Source organism: Ambystoma mexicanum, chromosome 1q, assembly GCF_040938575.1.
Source record: "Ambystoma mexicanum isolate Mex_15411 chromosome 1q, UKY_AmexF1_1, whole genome shotgun sequence".
Lineage (NCBI taxonomy): Eukaryota > Metazoa > Chordata > Amphibia > Caudata > Ambystomatidae > Ambystoma > Ambystoma mexicanum.
In genome coordinates this window covers 809,734,671-809,755,706 of record NC_090922.1, presented here as the reverse complement: position 1 = coordinate 809,755,706, position 21,036 = coordinate 809,734,671, and the positions used below count along the sequence as shown (strand labels likewise).

Here is a 21,036-nt window from a genome sequence, read left to right as displayed (position 1 = left end):
CAGCTGCATAATCTATCCAGCAGGGGTTAGTTGGAAGAGGGAAGTGTCATGATGCCTACTCCCGGAGAACCAGTCCAGGACCAGCGTCCCCGGAAGCAGACATCGTGTTCCCGGGGAAAAGGCCAGCAACCCCTAGTAGGGGCCCTTTGGACACTGTCCTGGCGCCTTTGGCGCCAGGCTCATTTTGGACCTTAGTCCTGGCTCATAAAGGGAGTGTTTATGTGAAGTTATCTGATGCAGACCGTGCTGCCAGATCCAGACCTCTTTGAGGCCTGAAAGGGACTATTTTACCTGTGGGACTATTTTGCCACTCGGGCGTGGCCGGGGAAGAATACGTACCTGGAACTACTTTGGGGGGCTATTAAGCTTCGCGTTGTTCTGCACCTAGCAGCTGGACGCTCACCATGTCTGCTCCTGCATCCTGACTCCAGCCATGCCCGCCTCCATCCTGGAACACCTGAAAGGAAAGAAGAGAAGGGAAAAGGTGAACAGAAGAACATTACCTGCTTCTACCCGGAGTCCGGAGTCATCACGCCAGCGATCCTAAGGGAAGACATTTATTTTAAAGACGCACCGCGTTGCTCACTGCAGCGCCGCGTTCCACTCACCTGTTCACAAGGCATCTCCGTGCTCCTTAGCGACCATCTGCACGATCCGCCGCATACCTGCGCCTAAGGGGGAAGAGAAGAACAAAAGGTGAGCAAAAGGAACATATTGAGGAAAGCCAGATTTTTGCCATAAGACTTACCTGATTATTGTTGGTAGAATCTTTCCTCATCTCGGGTCGGCGCCGCTTCTTCGGCAGTACCGTACCCCGGCCCCTATGGGGAAAAAAGACACACGCATTAGTGAGTGAATATAAGGACATTAAAGGAACCACCCATCATAAACTCACCTGAGTTTACCTTCGGCAAATTGTTTCCTCTATGCGAAATCTTCACTCAGCACCTGTGATAAAAGGGATAAGAGACGGACTACTGAATATAAAGGCAAATAGAAAAGGAGGCCAACTCTTGAACCTTTACAACAGTATACTTACGGCACCTTGCCAGGAAAGTCACGTAAGCTTGGATCCTCACCAATCCGAACACCAGTGAAGTAACTGGATATAATCGCACCCCTGCACCAGAAGCAGGATGGAGAGCTCGTCCTTTCAAACCTTAAGGTGAGAGTTAACGGGGAATTTATTTCGGAGGTGGTCTGAGGAGAGTGGAGGTCTGAGGAGAGTGAAAGAGGGAAGTGGGAGGCCGACGCGCTACTCCGCTGGTAGTTGATCCCCTTTCTCCATCTGCAGAAGGATTCTCCTGCGAGTCAGACAAGCGAGATTTGGGGGTCCTGTCCAGTCGGTCTTCCGAGTTCTGCGCATCACCTTAGAAGAGGCCACAGCAGTCCCGACCTGGTCAGCGTCTCCGTGGGAGTCAGGTGAGCGTTACAGAACGCGAAGCCTTCCTACAATTTCCCACCCAGGCGCTATGGAGACTTCCGAGACTGATCAGTTGGCCCACCTATTGGGGGAATTACGGGCCGAAGTACATTCCGCTCGTCAAGAGACTAACGCTCCCAGGAGAGAACTCATTGTATCTAAGGAACGAACTGATGACCTTGCCAGGCAGCTATTGCAAGGTCAGGCTGGACAAACTCCCCTAACAGGTTCAGGGGGTATTCCCGCCCCAGTGGTTTCAAGTAACCCAGTGCAAATTAATCTACCTGGAAATATGCCGTTGGCCCCACCTGAACGTTTTGCCGGGGACCCCAAAAGATTCACCGTATTCATGAATCAATGCCGATTGCACTTCCTCTGCAGACCTGGGGCCTTTCCTAACGACCAAACCAAGGTAGCTTTTGTATTATCATATCTCGGCGGCTGTGCTGCCGATTGGTCAGTTCCACGGTTACTCAAGATGACCCAATACTCCGGGATTTTCAAGGGTTTCAGACACGCATGGAAAGATTATTTGCTCGGCACTCTCAGGGACAGGCCCTGGACAACAAACTTCTGTCCCTACGACAGAGTAACCAGGATCTCTTAGCCTATATCGCAACCTTCAATAGGTTGGTTGTGGAGACTGGGTGGCCAGAGGATAAAAGAATCCCGTTATTTCATCGAGGTCTACGTGGAGAACTTAAGGATGTCCTGGCCCAAGTTGTAAATCCGCCCCAAGACTGCATGGAATATATAGACTTAGTGGTCCAATTAGATCACAGGCTTCAAAACAGAAAGCCAGATTGGTCCAAGTTTGAGACACGGGTGTTGGTCAAGACTCACGTGAACCCCAAGGGTTTCAGAACCTATGCAAATTGGAGGGGTTAAAGGACCTTTAATTCAAAAAGAATGTGAAAGAAGACGGCAGATGCGCTTATGTCTTTATTGTGGGGCTTCTGGACACTTTTTACGAGATTGCCCAGTAAAACCGCCCAAGAAGGCGGTAGGAGCCGCGGATAAGAACCATATGGAACCTGATTCAGGAAACGACCACGCCCGACAAGCGTAGGGGTCTGCTTGCCGAGCCTGAAAACTAACTCTCAGACCTCGCACTTCATCATGCCAATGGTCCTCATAGATCCGGAACAGCCTGGGCGGTTGCATGCAATAAAGGCATACATCGATAGTGGGGCTATAGGAAACTATGTGGATCGTGAATTGGCTTCCAGGATCAACCTCCCTCTTCGTCCTAAAACCAGTAAAGAGGTCATCACCACAGTAGATGGAGCCAAAATCGCCTCTGGGCCGGTAACACATTCCACTGCAGAGGTGACACTAGTGGGGTCAGGACGGGCATCGGGAGGCTGTTGTGTTTGACGTAATCAAGGCTCCACAGTTTCAGGTAATTCTAGGAATCCCTTGGTTAGAAACACATAATCCTCGAATTGACTGGCGAGCAAAGAGGATAACCTTTCCGGATTGTGCACAAACCTGTTATCCAGGAAATCCAAATAAAGGCCTGGCTACAGTAACCCCTGCCACTTTGCAAATACCGCCGGAATACCAAGAATTTCAAGACGTCTTCCAAAAGGAACAGGCCAACACGTTACCCCCTCACAGGTCGTACGATTGCCAAATCGATCTGATGCCCGGTGCACAACCCACTTGTAGCAGGATTTATGCTCTTACTGAACCCGAGAATCTTCATTTGCAACACTATTTAGATCAGTACCTAGCCAATGGTTTCATTCGCCCGTCAAGGTCTCCTGCATCCTCGGCTTTGTTCTTCGTGCCAAAAAAAGAAGGCGACCTCAGAACTTGTATCGACTACCGCGCATTGAACCAGATAACTGTTAAAAACCGTTACCCTCTGCCTCTGATCCCTGAACTTCTTGACCAGGTGAAGGATGCCTGCATATACACCAAGTTAGATCCCCGGGGGGCTTACCATCTGGTGCGAGTAAAGGAAGGCGACGAATGGAAAACTGCCTTCTGCACCAAATATGGACTATTCGAGTACCAGGTGATGCCTTTCGGATTGTGCAACGCACCTACCGCCTTCCAAAACTTCATGAACGATGTCCTTCGGGAACTCATCGATGTTTGTGTTGTCGTATATATCGATGACATTCTTGTGTACTCCTCTTCGGAATCTGATCACAAAAAGCACGTCAGGGCAGTTCTTGAGAAATTGCGCCAGCACAAACTGTTTGCAAAACTTGGAAAGTGTGTTTTCCATACCACAGAAGTAGAGTTTCTTGGTTTCGTCCTGACACCTAAAGGAGTCCGAATGGACTCGCGAAAAGTGGATGCCATCCTCAAATGGCCATCGCCTAGCTCTGTGAAAGGCGTTCAAAGCATGCTTGGCTTTGCCAATTTCTATCGCAGATTTATCCCGGAATTTTCACGTATTGTACAACCCATCACTGCACTCTTGAGGAAAAATAAACGCTTTGAATGGTCTGAAGAAGCCGAACAGGCCTTTCAGGAATTAAAAGCTAAATTTACCTCCGCACCTGTATTGAAACACCCGCGTACAGATCTCCCATACATAGTCGAAACCGACGCATCCAGCTTAGCCATGGGAGCTGTCCTGTCTCAAAGAGATCCCGAAACTAACCAACTGCACCCCGTAGCATTTTGGTCCAGACAATTCTCAGCACCTGACGTTAATTATGCAATCACCGACAGTTATTAGCCATTAAGTCCGCTTTTAAGGCTTGGAGGCATTATTTTCTTGGCGCTAGACATACCATCACGGTGATCACTGACCACCGGAACTTACAATATTTGAAACCTGCCAAAGCTCAATCATCACGTCAGCTCCGATGGGCTTTGTTTTTTGCTGAATTCGATTTTGTAATTACCTACCATCCTGGCAGCAAGAATGGCAAAGCGGACGCTCTATCCCGAATAGGAATGGGAGAAACAGATACAAACTCAGAACCTGTACCGATAATTCCCGAACAAAGAATTCTGGGCATGACCTCTTTACAAACACTGGAAGACATTCAAGCTAGAGTTAAACAACTCCTGGACCCTACAGCCTTGCAGGATTGGATTCAAAAGGGGTCTTACTTTACTGTCAATGATGATCTACCTTACTTCCAAGGGCGCTTATTTCTACCACACAAAGAATTACAAGAACTGGTTATTTCTCGTTATCATGATACTCTAATAGAGGGGCACCCAGGTATTGCCAAGACGGAAGAAAAGGTTAAACGACAGTTCTGGTGGCCCTCTTGGCGAAAGGACATTAAATCCTTTGTGATGTCCTGTGGTGTTTGTGCCCAAAATAAAGGTTAAAAAAAAAAAGACCAGCCGGCCTTCTTCAACCCTTAGACATTCCACCGGCACCTTGGCACACCTTGTCACTGGATTTTATTACGGACCTGCCTCCTTGTTATGGATATAACACTATTCTTGTTATTGTGGATTTATTTTCCAAAGTGGCCCACTTCATTCCATTAAAAGGTTTACCTTCAGCTTCTGTCCTGGCCAAGGAATTCCTTGAAAATATCGTTCGTTTACATGGATTCCCGTCCATGCTAGTCTCTGACCGGGGAAGCCAATTCATTTCCCATTTTTGGATAAAGTGTTGTCAGCTGGCACAAATCGACGTAAGATTATCAACCAGCCACCACCCTCAGACCGATGGTCAAACAGAGAGGAGTAACCAGACCCTTGAACAATATTTATGGTGTATGTTGCATCAATCTGAAAGTAATTGGAAGGATATTCTTTGGATTGCCGAATATGCATACAATAATTCGGTACATTCTGGAACAGGGCAAAGTCCTTTTAATACCTTATATGGGCATCACCCTCGAACCTCAGATCTTGACTCGCCTCGAAATGCCCGCAGTAGACCATCTGCATTCTACAATAACGCAAGCTTTCAAAGAAGCAACTACACATTTACAGCAAGCCAAGAGAAAATACAAGAAGAATGCTGATCTCCATCGAAGTGAGGCACCTCTATACCAAATATGAGACCAAGTATGGCTGGCTACCAGACACTTATCGCTCAAAGGACCTCAAACTTTTAACCCAAAATATTTGGGGCCTTACTCAATTACGGCCATAATCAACCCGGTGGCCGTCAAACTCGACCTACCAGCTAATATGCGGATTCACCCTGTTTTTCATGTATCACTTTTGAAACCAGTACAACCTGGAACCCGATTAATCAAGCCACCAGAACCTATCCAAATAAATGGAGAACCTGAATTCGAGGTGAAGAACATTTTAGATTCCAAGGTGTCAAAGTGAAAACTTTTCTATCTAATAGATTGGAAAGGATACGGGCCTCAGGAAAGGTCTTGGGAACCTAGTGACCATGTACATGCAACTCGGTTAATAAAAAAATTCCACCGGAATTTCCCAAACAAACCGAAACCCCCGGAGAGAACCATCTTGGGAGGGGGGTGGGGGGGAACTGTTGTCATGATGCCTACTCCCGGAGAACCAGTCCAGGACCAGCGTCCCCGGAAGCAGACATCATTTTCCCGGGGAAAAGGCCAGCAACCCCTAGTAGGGGCCCTTTGGACACTGTCCTGGCGCCTTTGGCGCCAGGCTCATTTTGGACCTTAGTCCTGGCGCCAGGCTCATAAAGGGAGTGTTTATGTGAAGTTATCTGATGCAGACCGTGCTGCCAGATCCAGACCTCTTTGAGGCCTGAAAGGGACTATTTTACCTGTGGGACTATTTTGCCACTCGGGCGTGGCCGGGGAAGAATACGTACCTGGAACTACTTTGGGGGGCTATTTAAGCCAGGCCCAGACAGCAGCTCACGCTTCGCGTTGTTCTGCCCCTAGCAGCTGGACGCTCACCATGTCTGCTCCTGCATCCTGACTCCAGCCACGCCCGCCTCCATCCTGGAACACCTGAAAGGAAAGAAGAGAAGGGAAAAGGTGAACAGAAGAACATTACCTGCTTCTACCCGGAGTCATCACGCCAGCGATCCTAAGGGAAGACATTTATTTTAAAGACGCATCGCGTTGCTCGCTGCAGCGCCGCGTTCCACTCACCTGTTCACGAGGCATCTCCGTGCTCCTTAGTGACCATCTGCACGATCCGCCGCATACCTGCGCCTAAGGGGGAAGAGAAGAACAAAAGGTGAGCAAAAGGAACATATTGAGGAAAGCCAGATTTTCGCCATAAGACTTACCTGATTGTTGTTGGGAGAATCTTTCCTCATCTCGGGTCGGCGCTGCTTCTTCGGCAGTACCGTACCCCGGCTCCTATGGGGAAAAAAGACACAAGCATTAGTGGGTGAATATAAGGACATTAAAGGAACCACCCATCATAAACTCACCTGAGTTTACCTTCGGCGAATTGTTTCCTCTACGCGAAATCTTCACTCAGCACCTGTGATAAAAGGGATAAGAGACGGACTACTGAATATAAAGGCAAATAGAAAAGGTGGCCAACTCTTGAACTTTTACAACAGTATACTTACGGCATCTTGCCAGGAAAGTCAAGTAAGCTTGGAACCTCACCAATCCGAACACCAGTGAAGTAACTGGATATAATCGCACCCCTGCACCAGAAGCAGGATGGAGAGCTCGTCCTTTCAAACCTTAAGGTGAGAGTTGACTGGGAATTTCGGAGGTGGTCTGAGGAGAGTGAAAGAGGGAAGTGGGAGGCCGACGCGCTACTCCGCAGGTAGTTGCTCCCCTTTCTCCATCTGCAGAAGGATTCTCCTGCGAGTCAGACAAGCGAGATTTGGGGGTCCGGTCCAGTCGGTCTTCCGAGTTCTGCGCATCACCTTAGAAGAGGCCGCACCAGTCCAGACCTGGTCAGCGTCTCCGTGGGAGTCGGGTGAGCGTTACAGGAAGGACGAAAGGGAGAATTGTCAAGACAATAAATGCTGTATGTGGATCTGAGTGGGAGAAGGTTATAAAGTGTTATTTATGAACCCCTTATACTTTAAATGTTGTATATCTGTGTCCTAATGATTATTTATCGATTTATCCCAAATACACAGTGTTAAATCCACACAGGTGTTTTTGTTCGGCATCGGGTACCCTGGGCAGCCAGAAGTAGGTTCTGGTAGCTGTTGGTGTCAAGCTAACCAGGCTCTTCTAGGCCACAAGCAGGAGTTTAAGACCTGTGGATCGTCGTTGCAGCCAACCAGTGTTTCCTCCAGCATAGTCCTGGCGAAGCCCTGCTCTTTTGCCTGATCTCCTGAGGCCCCCATTGGCATTTCACACCCTGGACTGATGGGGACAACGTGTAGACACCTGCTCAAGGATTCTGCACTTGGAAACTGTTGTGACCCAGGACCACCCTGTGGACATACTAGCTCCCTCCTAGGGTACTTCATGGTATTGATCGCCGCATTCTCCCACCTGCATCGAGCCCCAAGGGTATGTGGTGGTCGTCCATATCTTGGTGGTGGTCTTCTCTTTCTGTGAAGGTCGTCCAGCTGTTCAGTCACAGGAACCAGAGCTTGGTACCACCGACCAGCCGGAGCCATCCTGAGGCCCAAAGTGACCTTTGCACCAGTGACCCTAGACCCCGTTCAACAGAACCAATGCACAAAGCAAGTGGGTCCACCAGATTCAGAAGCCTCAGAAGTGATTGCTGACAGAATCTGAGTAAAGCAGGTACATTCCTATTCTATACGCCTCTTTCAATCGTTTTTAACGGGCGCAAAGTCATAACACTACATCACCTTTGATTGGTTGTGACCGGGGCCTTGCTGAACAAGGATCCTCCCCTTGGCATCCCCCAAGGTAGTGGGATTGGGAGAGGACATCTAAAGAACTTTGCTTGCTTTATTCTACAATTCTGGGTACACTTGCAACTACATATTTTTGCCAACACTTGTTTTTGCCTTCTTAGGACTCCCAACTCTACAAAAAGGTCTCCCTTTGGGACTTGGCCCCATCTCCTTTTTCAGGGAAGGGCTTTTTAATTAATAGGGCCTTATTTATATAAGGCAGTCTAATAGTGTTTTATTGTTCTTCCATTATGTACCAGATTCTAACTGGTGTATTACTACTTACCTTTGTTTCTTCACTTGCTTTATAACATGTACAGTTTTCTAGTGTTCTTACTTGTATGTGATCTAACTGTCTAAAAAGTAATGTGTTGGTGCTCTTTAACAAGATGACCCCATGGTGTGGATGTACATATGTTTATATTGTATGTTTGGTAGTTTTACTTAGCTGATATTTTCATTGCAAATAGTTTTTTTCAAGGCCTTTTAAAGGTTAGTCTTTTTATGCTTTCTGTCAACTTATTAAGAGTGCTGTATGTGTGCTTAACTGAACCCTTTACCACCCCAACACTCTCCAAATCTAAGCCTTACTGCTCAGTTACACTGCCTTGATAGATAACATCAGTTTCTGTTAAACAGAACAGGGTGGCCTCTCCGAATCTGTCTACAGGGCGAATTCTGAAATTCTATCTTAATGCTACGTCTTATTTATTTATTTCTAAAGCGCCAAAAGCCTGCAGGCATCGGGCGCTAACACAGACACAAAGGTAACCAACATAGAGAACAAGCCAAAGAATGGGCAAAACTAATATGCCCTTACTGAGAATGGGTACATCCAAAACATCATGGGAAATTAACTGAAGTTAACTTGAGTAGAAGGCTGACTGACATCAAATGTTTTTATCTTCCTGTCTATTATGAGCTGATGAGTGCCTGGGCGAGGCCCTGTAGGAAGAATCTGCATGTGTGAGAGGGTTGCATCTGAAGGGAAGATGGTGATCTACAGCAAAGTCAGAAAGTAGGTGGCTATGAGGCCAGAGGTCCTGTTGCTTGCAAGTGTGGACGATGAGACCGTTTTAACAAGCCAGAATTGTATGCGATAGTAGATGGCCAGAGGAAGTCGCACTGGCAAGTAATGCAGCAGTGTCCAAGCTGCAGTTGAAGGGCTGAGGTGACCGAGGCACAGATTTCTGGGATACTGGTGACGAGCCAGGAGATGCTGCTGTGTCCAAGCTGATTCTGGAAGTGCTGAGAAACCACAAGAGATGCTGTGAGGCCAAAGCTGATGGGGCGCTTTGAGGTCAAAGTTTCTACTGAGGTGCTGACATGTCACGAGAGGCTAAAAGGCACAAGTTGCTGAAGCGCTGATGAGAAGGTGCAAGAGACGTTGTGAGTTGCAAGCTTCTGGAGAGATGTTGTGAGACACTAGCAATTGAGGAGCTAGTGAGATGCTGTTACAGACACTGGGGCATAAGCGGCTAAGCACAGGTGAGACGCTGCAAGAGAACCTGCGAGACGTAAGCCATTGGAGAGTCTGTGGGTCACTGGGGAACTTGTGACAAGTCTCTGCGCTAGGTAGATCCATAGAACACTGGCGCCCAATGAGTTCAATGGTTGACCCGAAAGAAGAGGATCCAGGTCTTATGTGAAAAGTTGGGATTTGACTTGGAGTACATTCCCAGAGCTCTTGGGTCATTCAGCTCTCTGGACTTTCTCTGCTTTCCAGGGCCACTACACGCTTTGCATACTCACTGCTCCTAAGCTATTTAGCTACCGTACCCTCCTCTACTCTCGTGGCCTTTTGAGTACTCCTGGGCCATTCAGCTCCAAGCGCCTCACTTCGCAGCTCCTCCCTTCAGCCTTTGGGTTTGATTGGCAATGTGCCACAGATGTGGTCTGCTGAGACTTTGTGACCTGTCAGCCATTTTGAACTCTGCTGTGTCCCTCCGTCCATAAGCAGGCCCACGCTGGCTTGCGTTCAGTTCTCTTCTCTTTTGCCAAGCTCTCCTGCTGACGCCTGGGTAGTGAAACCAGACTTCTTCAATGTGGTGAGTCATAATTTGCAATTTCAGTTGCAGAGTGTGATCAATGCCATGCTAAATGAGCACACAGTGGGGGGTGACTGATCTGTTTCCCGCTTGAAGCTCCTATGTATCCCAGGTCTTAGTCTACCTTGAAGCAGTTGGGAACCAATTTTATACTCTAGTTAATGCATTAATCGAGACTGTAAAGTGAGAGGTGAACTGAGACAAAAATAATGTATCCTTGGAATGGGTAGAGGACTCTGGGAATTCCACTCTTTGCCTCCTCCAGGAAGCTTGCAACATTGGCGTGAGGGTCCTAGTAGGCTAGGTTTCCTTATTCCCAGTTCTTGGAATGGGCCAGGACACTTCCCTTGTCACGTCTTAATATTCCAACCTTTATGTTGAGTCCTAAAAACGCCATGGTGTATTTTTTGGAAATAGTGTTGTTTCGGGGCGTCTTAAGAGGTACCCCTGTCAAATTGTAGTGGTCCTGAAGGGATCTGTCCCATGGGGCTGGGTACTTTCCCAAACCAGAGTATGATGGGACCAGGGTTAGTATTGGAAGGATCCCCTGGTCAACCTTCCTTGTGCCTTGTTGGAGAGCAAGGGGCAGTTGTACCACCTAAACCCCCATTCTAAAGTGTGCTGAGCTTAATACTTGGCACTGCCAATCCCAACATACCCGGGGCAGAACACTCTTGACTTTGTACAATTCAGTTTCCAACCAAATCCCTATTATGCTGACCAGAAGTCTAGGGAGAGAGTCGAGTGGCGTCACGTGGTCAGAGCGTGTTCGGTAACCGTTGGCAGTGCTGCCCCGCACAATCTGCGAACCCCATGCCTCAAAGCTGATTTGCAAACTGCCGGCAGCACCATGTGCCACTAGAATACACATATAAAAGGTGGTTTAGCATCCGCAGGTTGTCCCACGAGGGACGCAGCAGTATGCGTCTGCCACAGGCGAGCATTCCCTGTAGCATGCCCAACCTGTTAGCCCAGAGGAAAGGAACGGCTCCTTATATAAACCTAGGCTCCCATTCAGTTGATGTGGGAGTTTGGAGGAAGGAGGTTGATGCATGGAGATGGTACAAAAAAGCAAGAGGCGATTTGTGAGCGCTGAGAGCATGCATTGAATGTTGGAGACTGGAGGGTGAGAAGGTGGTAGGACATTTGGAGGTTGGTGGAAGAGCACATCAGAAAGAGGTGGTTGGTGAAGTAGAACACCAGAAGGAGGAGGTTGGAGGAGAGTAGAGAACTGGGCCTTGGTGGAAAAACCGAACAGGATGGATCGAGAAGGCCCAGTTGGGCCAAGGCAGGTGCTTTATCAAAGGGTAGTTTAGGGAAGGATCTAATAAGAGGGGGGCAGGCATCACTCCAGTTCTAGTGAAGTGGAAGTCAATGGTCATGTCTCCAAGGATTTTCCTTTTGAAAGGGGCACCACACAAACTCGCTTTACCAATCCTTTATCACAGGTAATTGAGCATTACACTGAATTGATCTGGTGGGACCTAGTTCTTGTTGCTTCTTGAGGACTAAGTGGAAACCAAGATAAGATCTCTCTGCACGCTGATAACCTTAATTATCTGGGTAGGCACAGAGTTGCTCCAGAGTGTCATTGACATCAATATGGGAACCAGAGTTGTCAGGGTATCAATTTGGCAAAGCTGGCCCAGCATCTGATTGGAGGGAACTGGTCCAGTTACCATAAATGTTTGCCTATAGGTGGCGATGACCTCCTTGATGTACATAAATGTGGCAAGCCATCAAGGGAACTTTCTGAACTGGTAGAAAGTTTCATGGGGAATGTGAGGAATTGGGCGTCCCTACCACATAAATCACGAGTAGCTGGCCATAATCAGTGTATCATTCCCATAGTGGGATTATGTTTTACAGGCTTCGCAATATGCTATCTGTAAGGGTGCAGAAGGAGATGAATGAGACACAGGTGGTATGTTTGTTTTGGGTTAAAAATTATTTGTCTTAAAGAAAGGGAAAATGGTTTAGGAAAAGGCCCAACTGTCCCTAACTACTATGAGGAATTGCCCTGCCTCAACAAAAGAATACTTTCGACCCGGTCAGGATGTCCGTCAAACAAAAATGTCCACCGACCTGTGTCTTAAACTAATTTCCGTCCCTTAAACGTTCAGTCTAAACCAAAGGAAAATGGGTGTCTTCTAAATTCCAGAAGTAGACCTCTCCCATTCTGGATGTTGATACCGAAGTGCAGTTCTTTTGCTAAAGAATGTATACAGTACAATGTTCACTTTTCACCCAACTTGAAGATAACCCGGTTCCCCATTTTCAGCGACAAGTCTGGTTCACGCACCTGCCAGACTAGATTACCACAACCTTCAACTTCAGAGATCCTAGTGTTATGGGCTTCAGCCTGCTGGTTATAACTCTTCCTGTATTTAGATGGGTACTTGACCCTTATGTATTCCACTGGTGGGCTTTGCTTGTTCTCCTTTTCCCAGACCCTGTTCCTTTTGACTTGGTGGGCTCTTTGTCCTTTCGTTACCTAGTGTCCACTTGGACAAACCTGGTATACTCCCCTGCCTGGTATAGTCCCCTCTAGGTGTACTCCCAATGTTTGTATCTGTCTCTTTGCCTCTTTTGTTATTTCTTTGTGACCCTCGGGACTTGTTTATCTGCTTCACACTATTCTAATTATATTGTATAGTCTCTCTCTCACTCAGTCATGCACTTCAGGATGTTCGTATTGGATTTTAAAAGTTTGTGTTTATTTTTTTGTTTCCCTTTTCATCCCCTTGTAATCTTTGGGGTGTTTTCATAAAGTTTGTATTCAATTGTATCTTCTCTTTCTCACAGCCTTGGGCGCTTCGGGATGTTCGTTTTGGATTTATAAAGTTCATATTATATTGTGTATATTCTCTTTATTACCCCCTTTGGCTTTTCAGTATGTTTCCATGAGCTCCTTCAGCTCCCTCACAGTCCCCTTGACCGGCCCAGTGCTTTCCCTACCTTTGGGTACTCCTGAGGGGAGGCCGGGCCAGCCTCCGGTCTTTCCTGGGGTTGGAGCGTGGATTTGAGTGGGAATTCATGTATGTCTGTGGCAAAACAAGATCCCCAGGGTAGCCTTAGTTTTTGGAATACTGACTAGTGTTTTCCAGTCTCCTTGTTTATTACTGCCCTCATCTGTTGCCAACAAGTGCATCTATGCTGTACTGAATGACAGTGATTTGCCTAATGAGGAATGGTCCCCATATCACCACCTTAAAACGCGCGACCAGGGCTGTATGACCTTTTAGTCTGCCAGACTACTTGTGACGCAGACTTCAGGAGACATTCTGAATCTGATTGGGCAGGGGAGTTGAAGCCCCTGCCCTTCTGTGGGGGAACACTGCACTCCCAGTAGTCCAAAGACTCCCTGACATTAGTTGTTGGTTCTTCAGAAGCTGGGGGTATGATACAAAAGGGTCAATGCAAATCCTTAACATAATTGCAGGTGGTATTTTGCTTTTGTGAAACCAGCTTTTGCCAAGGTAAAATCTATTTCTACAACGGCTAGAGTGATTTGTCAGTCGTACACCTGCTGAAACTCCAGGCCTTCTGAAAGAAAGATATGCGTGACCGGGATGAATGGTATCGGATGGAGGCTTTGTTTGTCGCAGGGCGATGGCTACAAGCTGAAGGCTGCTCCTGGTTAAAATGTTAAGACTGTACACAGAAACGCTGAGCAAGATGGGGGGGGGGGAAAGCAGTTGCTAGGGTGTCCAAAGTGTAGAAATCGCCTTTACGCCTTTCTTGATATGATTGAGGCGTGTCCAAATATCCAACTTTACTGGAATGACATTTCAGATGCTCTTCATGTCATGTGCTAGTCACTGAGGCTGCAACCGAAGGGGGCTCTATTGGGCATTCAGGTTGACATGGAAGGCTCTCAATGTGATAATGATGTTGCCTTGGTGTGGGGCAAAAGGGACATTGCTGTGAGATGGTGGAGGATAGCAGAGAGGAGCGGACCGGAGTCTGCAGTTGGAATAATGTATAAATATTTATGTTCGGGGTTGGCTCCAGCCTTATAACAGTTAGTGGGCTGAGACTTTGGCCCAAGGACGGCATACCAGTCTGAGGTGTACTGGCGATAGTGAAATTTGACCAACCCCACACATTCGCCCTGCACAGGGGTGGAGCAGGGCCCTGTGCTATCAGTATGGGCGATTTCGGGAAATTGATGATTTTGCGATTATTTTATTATTTTTTTTTTCATAAATAGAAAGTTATGACACAACCATGAACATGGGGGTCTGCTATAGCCTTGTGTATGTCAGCTACTGATGCGTGCAACGTCGGGTGTTACTGCTAGTCCGGGTGTTACCGCTAGTTTGTATTTAAGCACCAGGATGCTGAGCCATACATGAGAATATCTCAGTTAAAATGGCTAGGCAATATGTATGTCCTGATTAAGTGGGTGAGAGGAGGATCCTGGGTGATGGACAGACTCTTTGATGTATTTTTTGATGAGCACAATGTTTGGAATGAATTACGTCCTAATGGGGCAATTCATGGGCACGGGATTTGATTGGAAATGTGGTTTGTTGGCTTTGTTCATTTGAACTAAATGGTAAGTTGTTCTAAAATAGGCAGGCATCTGTTGATAACATTGTTTATTTTGTATTGACGAAGTCTGACCGCCGGGCATTTTTGTGCCATTTGGTTATTGCTATGACAAAGTGGTGAAACATTGAAGGTTTGTAATTTATGAAACTGCTCATCTTAAATAATTGTAGAAATTTAAGGATGAAATGTACTGTACTTGCAATTAATTGCATGTACTGTGAAGTCTTTTTAAATTTCCAAATACATCATTTTGTATCTTTCGCTAAACAGCAGTAAAGAGGAGGAACGTCCCTGAAAGTACTTCACCTCATCTTTTTGATGCTGAGCTTTGAAGAACATTGTGAACCTCTTGTCTGCATTCTGCGAGAGCACCGCTGATCCTTTTCACTGCTGTGCCAGATATCCTCATCCATTTGTCTAGACGGGTGAGTTAAATTAACCGGCTCACTGTATGCGCATGAAAGGTCAGAAAATATTAGAAATGTGTTAAAGTGGTCTTTTCTAATAACCTTAGGGGCAGGTTCTGTTCCTCTGGCAAATCGGAACCCTGATCACAGTATAACATTGACTTCCAAAAACTCCTGGATTGGCATTATGACTTTGTTCTCTAGTATCTTTCTTGGGTACATTAGGTTCTATATTGGCTGATGGATGGATGATTCCTTGGGATCTGCCATTGGTTTCCTAAAGTGTGGTGTATTTCGGAGAAGTGTCCAGTGAACCCACATGGAATGAGGATTGCAGAGCTAGAGAATATTGTGTATTTAATAACAAACCAGTACTTGCTGCAATCTAGACTTGTGAAAACAGTTTTTATTTCAAACCCAACCACTGTCTGGCAAACCTAGAAATGTCACTCACCACATGATAGCCAAGAAGGGCCCAAGGTCACTGACCTCTTCCAGTCAAATGCAAAATCTGAGGTCCTGATCGACCTTTGGTCTGGGGCTCTGCAACTCCATGTTATCGATGCGGGGCAGGCTTTCCTCTGCATCTGTTGTGGGTCATATGGCAAGGAAGCTAAGCCAGCACATGCTGATCTGCAGTTCCTATCAGCTAATCTCCCTCCTGTAAGCCTGGGGGGTGGGAGGGCTAGGCGTTATGTGCCTGTTGAAGGCCTAATGCTTTTCCTAACTTCCCCTGCCAGTAAATCAAAGAGGTTGGACGTGTTTGTGTGGTCCAAGGCAGTCCAGTTCCAGCCATGCAGTGCCTGGCAGGGCAGGGTTCTTCTTTATAACAACCATACATGGATCACTCAATACTGAAATTTCCTGAAATAAATGAAAACGCTTCTTCCCCATAAAACAGCAGTCTGCAACCTGTGGCTCTCCAGTTATTTTGAACTAACTTGTGAACTACAACTCCCATGATTCCCTCACCATTGACTATGCTGGACAGGGCTGATGGGATGTGTAGTCCAATACATCTGGAGAGCCAAAGGTTGCAGACCCCTGCCAGAAAGGATTCTCTTAACGGCCAATTCTGTGGCAAGCCAGAAGTAGGACCCGGACCACACAAAATGTTTCTATGTAGTTTTAATTGAAATTAAAAGAAAACGCCTCCCTCACACTACTACTAAAAGGGAGTTCCCTTCCCAACTAACTAAACTAGGATGCTCGTCTATAATCCAAAATATAGCAGTCCTTGCTCTAAAACCTAGACAACACAAGATGCTATCCTCACTGACTGCGCTCAAACCTTATTAGAAATATCCGCCACACACTTGTAGTCACATAGTAGCACTAAGTGGGTGCTCAGTTTATTTAATGGTTGTTGCTCTAAAGGGTGTGATTAGGAACACATAACATTATTTACATCAGTAATTGAGACATATTCCTTATAATAGGTAGGTAGAGTTAATTATTGACCACGCCACGCCAACACGTGTTTCAACCTCCCAAGGTCGTCCTCGGGGCGTAAAAAAAAAAAACCTTGTTATACCAACAATTCCATTTCAGATTATAGGTTGTCTTTATATTAGACTTTTTTTAGAAACCATAATCTTTCAGTCCATAATTTAAGTAGTTTTTTGTGTGGTAGCACCATCCGCTGTTTTTGTTGTAACGGAAAAAGAAAATCAATAGAACAGGTAGAGGGAAGGGAAGACGAGAACAAAAAAGAAGAGAAGTAATTAGGTTGAGGTAAAACATAACAGGGTTATTAAATCACATTATAAACAGTAGAACACTATAAATCTTGGGTTAATAATTCAGTTTGTACGGTATAGTGGATAACAATTGCCTAGTTATATCTTCTCTGTGAAGTATATAAGCAGATGTACTCTTATCTGAAAAGGTTATTAATACATTTTTCAGAGCACAGTAACATTTGGAATTTGGAAGGGTTGGAAGATTATAGTTACCTATGTTAATGATTTTTGGGGGTTCGTGCTTGATGGAAAGCTGTGCTTCTGCAGCACCCTCAGTATTTTGCCTCTTTCCTTTCTTACTTTCTACTGTCTAGGCCGTATACTGATGCTTATTTGCTGTGGTGATAAAAAAAAAGGAGAAACACGAAAGTAATAAATGTAAGCTGCTGTGAGTTGCGGTCCTTGTTACTTGAATGGTATATACATATGACTAGGATTGTCCTTAAACAGATACTGAGTTCATAGTTTACCTGATACTTCCAGATCAAGGTGACGGCAAACACTAATGTTTGGAAAATAGCACTCAGGTCTTCAATCTACTTGATTAGTAGTTAACTAGAATAAACAAATATACCCCGGTACTATGTAAATGCATGTGTTTGTTTGATTGTACAGATTAAACAGATTCTTAGAAAAAAGCTAATATCAAGTTCAAATAAATTTTCGCTTACCAATTGGGTCGCATTATTGCGATTATACAGAATCCTTTAGGTTTTCCGCTCAATGGCAAATGCCGTCGGGCACAGCGAATGCATCAGGTAAGGAAGCCGGTTTCTATAGAACCTAGAATTTACTTCTGGTCAGGTGACTTGACACGTGGTACCGGTGGCTTGGCAACCACTGGCGTTTCCTGTCATGAGAGTTGTAGTCTATCGTATTGGTAGTTAGTAAATTACAGATTTTGCTTGGATTGCCAACTGGAATAGTTGTGCTGTAGTTATTCGCTCAAAGGTGAACTACGTCGGGCACCGCAGATGCATCAGCTAAGGATGCCGGTTTTTATGGAGTCTAGAGTTTACCTCTGGTCAGCTGACTTGGTACTGGTTGCTAGGCAACTACTAACGTTTCCAGAAGGTTAATGTCGTATGAGCAATTTTTAAATTACAATGTTTGCTCGAAGTTCCCAACTAGAATGGTTGCGTTAAAGTTATCCCTGATATTTGTACAGTTATTCTTCCTCATTCAAATGTATGCGAGCATCGGTTACAGATGCCGGCCATTCCGGATAAAGAGATATACTGGTCAAGTGGCCCGTCTCATGAAATTCTTTGCCTAGCATTATACAATGCTTGCGAATATTTTAAAAATAATGCGTTCTCCATTTGTTCTCTCAGTGTAGTGTCTACAAGTGCACTGATGGTGCTAATACAATACTAAGGCCCGGGTTTTGAAAATGATACTAGAGATTGCGTATGCTGTCATATCTTAAAGATAATCATGGAGTCTGATAATACATAAACCCTCATACACGTCCCAAAGTACTGTCTCTGGGTGAAAATATAAAAGCAGTGGTACTACATCACAACAGATTTTGAAATATTCATATCAAATACAGTTATTATATAAAGAGTGACAGCAGTTGTCTTGAAGATTCTGATATTATTTGCTGTACATAAAAGAGTATAGATTTAATTTGGATTACAGTTTTTACTCAAGCATTTTTTCGGAAGAGGTAGTAATATATACATAGTAGTTATAAAAATACATTGCGCTCATGCTCCTGATTGAGTCCAAGGGAAAGACTGCGTAATTTGCATATCGTTTGTGCCTCCTGTTGCCGTAGCATCAATTCTGTCACCACCTCTTGGATGTGCTTTTATCTGTTGTAGTCCAATGAATCTAATGTCCTTACGATTATCCAGTTGATGAAATGTCTGCCAATGACTGGCAAAGGGTAGTCTGATGTCTTGACTGTTAAGGTTGGTGAGATGTTCACGGATTCTTATTTGCACTTCCCGGATGGTACTTCCGATATATATTTTCTTGCAAACACACTGTATACCATAGATTACATATTTTGAGCGACAGTTAATGAAATCTTTGATTTTAACTTGTAACCCTGCGTGACATTTGAAAACCTTTGTAGGTGATAATGCATATTGACAGAAGTTACATGAACCACATTTGTGGAAGCCTTCTGGTTTAGTACCTGCTGAAAGCCAATTAGCCTGTCTACTTGGCTCAGATTTGAGAAAAGAGGGGCTGAGGAGATTTCTCAAAGTTGTCGCTTTAGTAAAGATAATGTTAGGTCATTCTGTAATAAAAGGCATAAGGTCTGAATCTAAAAGTAGAATATGCCAATGTTTTTGTAAAATGTAGTACAGAAACTTGCAATCTTTCGAATATTTCATGATGAAATTGACGTGCTGGGTAAGTAGCCCGATCCAATTTAGTCTTCTGTACGAGTAAATTGGGTCTCTCGACTGTTTTCAAGGATTCGGTAGTTTTCCTAATTAACTGCATTGGGTACCCTCTTTCCTGAAATCTGATGCCAATTGACTTACATTCTGCTTGATAAATGTCATCTTGACTGCAGTTTGTTTTATTCGGATTTATATAGCGCACATCAGTCCGAGGACATCCTGGCACTTGTTACAGTGTACAGCTTAGTTACATAGTATGAGCAATATATATATATATATATATATAACAACATAGTTAAATTACATTTCTGTTTATATTACAATGTACAAGACTGGGGTAATGGAGGAAATCGTAGTGCTAGTTGAGGAAGGTGGTCTTGAGGTTGCTGCGGAAGACGGAGATGGAAGTTTCAGCTTCAAGGGTGGCAGGGAGGGAGTTCCAAAGTTTTGGTGCAATATAGGAGAAGCCTAGACCTCCTGCTGTGGCTCTCTTGATGCGTGGAATGTGTAGCTGGTTGGTGTACTGAGTTCTGGTGGGGCGAGTGGAAGTGCATCTCGATAATGATTCAGATAGGTAAGTGGGAGCAGTGTTGTTGATGCATCTGTGTGTGATGGTGAGGATTTTCAGAGTGATACGGTCTTTGACCTGAAGCCATTGTGCTGTATGTCTGGCCTGGGATATATGGTCTCTTCTGGGGATGCTCATAGCGGCTCTGATGGCATTGTTTTGTGTGGTTTGTAGTTTGTGAATGTTCTTGGCAGAGGTGCCGGCTAGGAGAGCATTGCAATAATCGAGTTTGGCGCCTATAGTGGCTCTAGCTATGGCTAGGCGGTTGGGGGCAGATATCTAGGGTTTAATGGCATTGCTGAGTTTAGTGCTGAAGGCTGATGCTGAGGCTATGGCGCTGACTTGTTTGTTTATGGATAACTTGGCGTCAATGTGAACACCTAATGTCTTCACGGAGGATGATACGGAGATGGTTATGTTGTCTATGTTGAAGTTAGCGTATTGGGGACTTAGTGTCTTTAATGTGTTGTTCTGCCCAAGGATGAGAATTTCGGTCTTATCCCGTTCAGACAGAGGCCATTGATTGCCATCCATGCTTGGATTGTAGCATAGATGTTGTCAAGCGCAGTGGTGTCTTGGTGATAGAGTCCAGTTAGAGGTAAGAGTACGAGAGTCGTCTGCATAGTTGGTATATGCAACACCCATGGAGTCGAGTAGGTCAAAGAGGGGTTTAGTGAAGAGATTGTAGAGGGTGGGGGCTCTGCATGAACCTTGGGGGACACTGCAGTGTATAGTAGTAGGATCTGCGTTAGCTGTGTTGGAATAGACCTTCATGGCTCTTCCTTTGAGGAAGGATGTGATCCAGGATGCTGCTTGTTTAGAGAAGTGGGCTGCGTGAGTGAGGTGGGTGGTAAGTGTTTGGTGATCTACCAGATCAAAGGCTGCTGATAGGTCGAGAAGAAGGAGCAGGGCAGGTTTACCTTTGTCCATGATCTGTAAGATTTTATTTTTTAGGTCTAATAAGGCAGATTCTGTTCCATGCCCAACACGGAAGCCAGATTGCCTTTTGCCTAGTATGGAGTTTGCTTCAATGTATGATTGGATCTGGTTGTGAGCTGCTTTGTCAAGGATTTTCAAGAGGAATGGGACTGTCCTTATCGGTCTGTAGTTGTTGGGTTGTGTTGGGTCTAGTGTGGCCTTTTTTTAGAAGTGGCCGCACTCAGGCTTCCTTGAGATTATTTGAGACAGTTCCTGTTTGGAA

General features: G+C 45.5%; 1 protein-coding gene across 3 annotated transcripts in view; it reads left to right on the top strand.

Moving 5' to 3' along the window:
- The window catches only part of NPL (N-acetylneuraminate pyruvate lyase), a 643,702-nt gene that overhangs the window by 124,851 nt on the left and 497,815 nt on the right, over positions 1 to 21,036 (top strand). For 2 of the 3 annotated variants that reach the window (XM_069641412.1, XM_069641411.1), the window contains exon 2: positions 15,026 to 15,180. The exons of the other annotated variant lie outside the window; for it this stretch is intronic. The gene's annotated coding sequence lies outside the window, so the exon portion shown is untranslated. The remainder of the gene's footprint in view (positions 1 to 15,025; positions 15,181 to 21,036) is intronic. 3 annotated transcript variants of the gene reach the window in all.